The sequence below is a fragment of the Ictalurus punctatus genome, chromosome 25 (assembly GCF_001660625.3).
Source record: "Ictalurus punctatus breed USDA103 chromosome 25, Coco_2.0, whole genome shotgun sequence".
Taxonomy (NCBI): domain Eukaryota; kingdom Metazoa; phylum Chordata; class Actinopteri; order Siluriformes; family Ictaluridae; genus Ictalurus; species Ictalurus punctatus.
This window is the reverse complement of record NC_030440.2, coordinates 17,248,289-17,255,788: the sequence shown is the minus strand read 5'-3', so window position 1 is coordinate 17,255,788 and position 7,500 is coordinate 17,248,289. Positions and strand designations below refer to the sequence as shown.

The following is a 7,500-nucleotide window of genomic DNA, read 5'->3' as shown; positions in this document are numbered from 1 at the left end:
AACATTCTTTCTAATAGGAAACGCGTGTGTGTAATAAACATCCTGATCTTGGCCAACAACTCGTGTTATTTATTTATTTATTTATTTCCTCTGTTTGAAGGTTATTAGTGGTGACAGTTGGCTGCCTTGCCTTGTCAAATGTCTCTAGGTGAAATAAAACCGAATAAAATAGGCTGCTACGCGTGACTACATTGAATTAATTCACTGTTGAATATGTAAACATTTTAAAAACCACACAGCTTCTATAGCTTCTTTCAATACTAAGCAAACTGTAGTCTCTTTCGCTTCTGTATTATTCCCTCCTGAAGCAAACCAGTCAACCAGATGAGTTTCGTTGACAACACACAAGCATGGTGTGTTATATAGGTTAGGGTGTGGCCCTGTATACGGTCGGTAATGCACACAAAGCTTTTATCCTGAGGATCAGGTATATTGTTCTCAGGTATGCTTCGAGGTATTCGGTATGCCTAGCCCTTTACGTTATACCGCAAACTAACCGCTATCGTCACCATCGATGCGCGTAAACAAACTGGTACGGACCCACGCTCGAACGTGTACCGAGACGAGCTCTCCGTCATCTCGGCGTTGTTTTAACGTCTGATTCGATATTTGCTTAAAAACCTCGATATTAAACAAAGTTCTTCCTCTCGGCACAGGAGATAAAACTCGGACATCTCGACTCCGATCTCGTACGGCGAGGAGATGAAGTCTCGCACACCTCCGCCGATACGCCTGCCGAGGACGCGATGCCGGTCCGACTAGTCCACTACTGTGTGGACATGGGTTGGGAATGTGTAGTAGTCAGTAAGTAGGGCTTTGTCATGACACACACACACACACACACAAGGAAGTATACACAGTGCCTGGGTGTCTCCTGACCAAACAGGTTAACACTTCACGCACGGGTAATGTACCGTCATCTAGTGCGGTCTGAAATTGGGAAGTCATTAGTGTTGCACAAGAAATGCCCTCGTTAAACCAACCACACTCTCTCACCCTCACACAGAAGTGACAACACCACCTCGAGAACAACTGTGTGAAGTGTGAAAAGAGTCTTGTGCACACAACACAACACAACACGCCATCCGATCGGTACTAGCGTAGCCATTTCTTCATTTGTAGCACTATACGGTGAGACCGTGTACACAGTAAACAGCGTACTCCCATAACTAGGGCTGTCGTGCTCGGTTATGCTCACGTTACAGGGGAAAAACAATTAATTAAGATAAAAAAAATAAAAAAGCGCTGTATTCAAAACAACCGTTTAAAAACCACACGAGCCGGTGGTGAAAACGAAAGGAAACGTTCACGGCGAAGTCGGTCTGTAAGATAAGATCATACTTTATTAATCCCCAGATGGAGAAATTAGGGAGGTACATAAGCTTGTAACAAAACAAAACAAACAAACAAACAAAAACAGAAAATTCTCTAATTGTTCCTCGATGTTTTGCTTGAAGCGAGACTGTCGGTGGTTGTCATGACGCAAACGAGCGGGTCGTTGTGAGGGAAAAGCCCAAAACAGATGGCCTTGTGGTGAGCAACGGCGTGTTGTTCGTCTCATCGTATATAAACGACAGCGATTAACTTAACGTACAAGGGTCGCGTTTCAAAACGGTGCTTTGTCTACGCAACCCGGATTATTACACCGTCATACGCAGTGTTACACGCCGCGGGGAAGCGACTTTGGGATGCCGTGTCGTGAATCTGGGTATACTGTACTGTATCTGATAAGACTGAAGCAGGCGAGGAATCCGTGGAGATCGTGAACGGATTCATCAATAAATCCGCTGAAGATGGCGTGAGCATTACACGAGGCACTTCATTAGCGATGCACATCCCTTTCTTTCCAGAAAACGAAATAACGTATTTCGTAGCGCGTGTGAATATATCGGTGGTTAATAGCTGTATCTATAACATCCCCTTTAATCAGACTTCAGGATCGCACTCGTGCTACGTAGTATGGAGACAAAAAAGACCTCTGAAAGAAAAAAAAAAACGTTGATTTTTTTCAACAAACGAAAAAACATGAGAACTGGCAACCCTGAAGAGGAACAACGTGTAGTCCCAACCGGGAAGGGGTGGGGTCAGCCATCAGGCACCTGGGAGAGGCGGAGAGGGGGAAGCTGCTGCTTCTGTCTACATACAAAATACGTAAAAAGGTCAGCAGGTCCACAGCAGGTCACATGGTCTGTAATTCCTTCAGTTGAGGACGGAGAAAAACACTGACATGGCCGACGTGGACAGATCTCACCGATCTAAACCAGACCTTAGCTCACTGAGCAGGTGACACAGTCCAGACTCTTATCATCTCAAAACTGGATTACTGCAGCGCACTACTGCCGGGCCTCCCAGCCAGCTCCATCAAAACCCCTTCAGATGATTCCGAGTGTTTGATCTCCATCATGCATTAGCCGGCCAAGCTAAAGGCAACGAATTTACCTCAGTCTGTTAACCCCGCCCACATGACATCACTAATTCAGTTAACTTTCCTGTTGTGCATTTTGCCGTTAGCACCGTTGCTTTAATCTGCCTGTCCCTTTAAGATTTTTGTGTCCATGGAAAGCCTCCACTCTCATCCAAAAACAAACTCGAGCATCTTCAGTTTGCCAGACACTACCGGAACGTCAAATCGGCAGATATTAAATGAAATCCCGACCGCCTCTGCCAGAAAGATTCAAATGGGCCGTGGTTGGATCTTCCAGCAGGACGATGATCCAAAACATCATCAAAATCAACACAGAAATGGTTTACTGACCACAAAATCAAGCTCCTGCCCTGACCATCCCAGTCCCCTGACCTGAACCCCATAGAAACCCTGTGGGGTGAACTGAAGAGGAGACTCCACCAGCGTGGACCTCGAAATGTGAAGGATCTGGAGAGATTCTGTCTGGAGGAACGCTCTCAGATCCCTCGCCACGTATTCTCCAACCTCATCAGGCGTTATAGGAGAAGACTCAGAGCTGTTATCATGGTAAAGAGCGCTATCACACAGTATTGACTAAAAGGGTGCCAATAATTGTTGCACACACATTTAACACAGATTGTTTTTTGATAAACCGGTGTTGTATTTGCAAATGACTGATCTCCATGAGAGCAGACTATTTTCGTGAATTTTTTTTTAAAAAAAAGCTCAAAATGTTAAACAGTAAAGAAAATTTTTCACAGCCGTCTTTGTTATTAGTGGAGGGCACCGTATGTGTACATATATATATATATATATATATATATAAATATAAAATCTTGTTTACGTTGAACCAGCTGAGCAGGTTTGAACTGTTGCCTTGGTAACAAATCCAACAAGCAGCTTCAATGTCAAAGGATGGACAAATCCAGGATCATCGACAATCCAATCGTTACTTGAGGACATTTCTACGATACACGACGCGTATAACGATATATCAGTTAGCTATTTAAAAAAAAAAACAGTCTTAAAAACAGCGGTAAAATAAACTTAAACTGTTCAACTGAGTTTGACGATGCTTTTCTTTAACGCCTACGAAGACAAAGTTAAAAAAAAAAATTCTGTCAAACCAACGGCATCCATTCAGTCAAATATTATTTGTAATTATTAAAAAAAAGGAAAAAAAAAAAAAACATCACATACCAACGATATCTCAGAAAAGTGTATCGCGTAATCATTTATCACGATGTCACCACGTTATATCGATATATCGCCCAGCCCTATTCATACGTAATAAAACAAGTTGATATTTAAAGCCTGCCCACATCAGGGAGGATCGCTACAGGTTTAAGATGACGTGGTGTCTTTTTGTATTAATAATTAAAAACTATTATAATCTAAAAGATGTAACACGTGTTCTTCATCATCGACGAGGATATATTCAGACACTTTTAAACCTTTTAGTCAGCAGAATAAGGAACGGGGGTCAAATCAAACAGACCTAAAGACACTAACGTGAGGAAACGGACGATGCGATGACGTATTAATTATTATATTCTCAGCTCAGGCAAAAGCCAAGAAGAGATACGGACAAACACGAGCTCTTCTCATATCGCGTATCTACATTCCAGACGTTAAACTGGGTAGGACTGCAGGCTATATTATAATCTTCACCTTTATTAGAACATTTTATACTCCTGTAATCTATAAATGGTCCTCAAATATGTACGTTTAGTCCTTTTAAAATATATATATATATATATATATATATATATATATATATATATATATATATATATAAATGAAATCCCATTTCCTGTTACAGTTCACAGGTTGTTGATTGTCTATTTGGCAAAGGTCCACAGGTTCAGAGCTGTTTACGTGAAGTGAAGTGAAAGCAAAAGCGGCAGACAGTCTGTAGAAGGAAACACTAAACACCGGCTGAGGGTCAGCTGACTGGCCGCTTCGTGACGGTCACATGAACCTGTTGAAAGCCTGTAGTCCGGTGGCCACCAAATCTCCTCCTCGAGATCTTCCTTCGAGCAGGTTTCATCTCCAACCAAAATCTAACACACCTAGTTTTAGCTGATCAAGAACTTCTTAAGGCGGGTCAGGTGGACACGATTACGGTTGGAGATAAAGTCTTCAGGAAGGTAGATCTCCAGCAACAGCGTTGGTGACCACTGGTGTAGTCGATAAAGCGGACGATTTAAATAAAGCGCTTCAGTCTACTTCGATACAGCGACGTCGTAAGGCGCACGGTGGGTTAGCGGTTAGAACGTTCGCGTCACGCCGCCAGGGTCGTGGGTACGATTCCCGCCGGCATGTCAAGTGTCTGTAGTGTATGAATGTGTGTGATTGTGTGCCCTGCAATGGATTGGCACGCCGTCCAGGGTGTACCCCGCCTTGTGCCCCATGCTCCCTGGGATAGACTCCAGGTTCCCCGCAACCCTGAAGGATACGCGGTATAGAAGATGGATGGATAAAACCAACACCCTCCATCCTCGATGACTTTCTGACGCTTTGTTTTCATTTATCAGAGGTTTGTAGAACACATCGTGACGCTCTCTTCCACCCAAGAATCGATTATTAAAAACACGATTCTCAACTCTTTTGTGTGTGTGTACTAACTTCTAGCTACGAAGGGAAGTCGCGCTATGCGGCATCGGGGAGTCGCGTTTACATTCCAAACGAAACGAAGACGTAAGAAACGTTCACAACAACAATCCAAACCAGCACTGCCGCCTTCTTTTTTTAATTAAGCTGATATCCAATGAACACTTTCATGAAGCTGATGGTTTAAAAAAAAAAAAAAAAAAAAAAACCCTTGACATTGGTAAACCTGTTACGCAGACGTAACATCATGCGGTGACATCGTACTGTTGTAGCTAATGCTGCGTTCGACTTAAAGTGCACATATTGCGGTTTTTCAAATATTCCCTTTCATGTAGCGTGTTATAGAGCTGTTTGTTTCAACGATCAAAGCGCACGACAAACGGAGTTATCGACTCCGAAAAGAAGGAATCGATCCTGAACAGCTGAATCCAGTCGTTAGACTTTACTTCCTGTTCTAACCTATGTAGGTTTGTAACAAAAAGCCCCGCCTCTGGTCTCCATCGGCTGCTCACTGACAGTGGAAGACCGATCACGACAGACAGGGACGTCTGACCAATCAGAGCAGAGTATGCTCTCTGAAAGGAGGAGTTAGAATTTAGAATTTAGAATCCTAAAGCTAATACGTGTATATACAGTGTAACTCATTATAAGCCACGAAGTGCTGCCGTGTTTTACTGTTGATGTTGTGAGCGGCCATTTTGATTTAACGTCACCTGCTGAACACAGAGGTTTCCGAGTATCCGGTTAGTTCCTGGTCGGAAATTCCGAGTCATGAGTTTGCCACCAGAATCTAGGTTGTTTTTCGTTGCACTAACAGCAGCTTCTGAGATACACAGCCCCCGATTCCAAAAAAGTCGGGACGCGGTGCAAAATGTAAATAAAAACGGAACGCAATGATTCTCAAATCTCATAAACCCAGGTGTTATTCACAATAGAACAGAAAAACATATCAGATGTTTAAACTGTGGAAACGTACCGTTTTAAGGGGAAAAAAAATAAGGTCATTTTGAATTCGATAGCTGTAAGACATCTCAAAAAAGTTGGGACGGGGGACAAAAAAAGGCTGGAAAAGTAAGTGTTAGGAAAAAGAAAGAGCTGGAGGAAGATTTGGCGAGTAATTAGGTTAATTGGGAACAGGTCAGTAAGATGATTGGGTATAAAAAGAGGCGGAGTCTCTCAGAAGTAAAGATGGGATGGGATCTGGATGGAAGCAGATGTTGCTCTAAAACCTGTATATACCTTTCAGCACTAATGGTGCCTTTCCAGATGTGCAAGCTGCTCATTCCACAGGGTTTATGAGATTTGCAAATCATTGCGTTCCTTTTTTTATTTACATTTTACACAGCGTCCCAACTTTTTTGGAATCGGGGTTGTATTCAAACCAGCTCCATCTCATTTAAGTAACAACATCCACGCCACGGTTAAAATCACACTTTTCAGAACACACTTTTTTTTAAGATAAGAGACTACGTCCTCCATCTAAAAACTCATCCGTTTATATCCTAATAGTCTGAGGATTTATCCGCGTGTGGATAACAGTACTGTGCACTAATACATCAACGGATGTCTCCGTTTGGTGCGCGTCTTAGTGTGCGGTGTATAATTGATTTCATTTATTAATATTTCTCATTTTTTACATACATCATAGTGTAAAGGTTCAGAACCACGACTTACATACAGGTAAAATATATATAATTTTTTTTTTTTTTAATAACATTGTTCTAGAATAACTAAGTGGCCCCTACAACACCACCTGGAGGCCCCCAGTTTGAGAACGGCTGTAGTAAACAATTCCTTGTAGTGCATTTCAGGAAGAAAGGACTTGCGTTGCCATGGAAACACTGTGTACTACACTTGACCTTTACTAGATCTGTTTATATTTATATACGCTGATATATATAGATAGATAAATAGATGGATAGATCACGAAGATAGATAAACAGAGATAGATCATGTCTAGATGGATAGGGATTATATATAGATTGATAGATAATATAGATAGAGATCATATATAGATAGATCATTCATTATACACACACACACATATATATATATATATATACATACATACATACATACATACATATACATATATATATATATATATATATATATATATATATATATATATACACACACACACATATACATACACACACACACACACACGTAGAGACAGAGCGATGGATATAGATAGATAAATAGATAGATAGAACACAAAGATAGTTAGATAATGTCTAGATGGATAAATAGATCATATATAGAATGATAGATAATATAGATAGAGAGATCAAATATAGATAGATATATATATATATGAACTATATATATACACACACAATATATATATATATATATATATATATATATATATATATATATATAGAGAGAGAGAGAGAGAGAGAGAGAGAGAGAGAGAGCGAGAGAGATGGATATAGATAGATAGATAGATAGATAGATAGATAGATAGATAGATAAAAGGA

General features: G+C 41.0%; 1 protein-coding gene across 4 annotated transcripts in view; it reads right to left on the bottom strand.

Annotated features, from left to right (window-relative positions):
- max (myc associated factor X) overlaps window positions 1-7,500 on the bottom strand; it is a 21,093-nt gene that overhangs the window by 12,662 nt on the left and 931 nt on the right. The gene's annotated exons all lie outside the window — the stretch shown is intronic.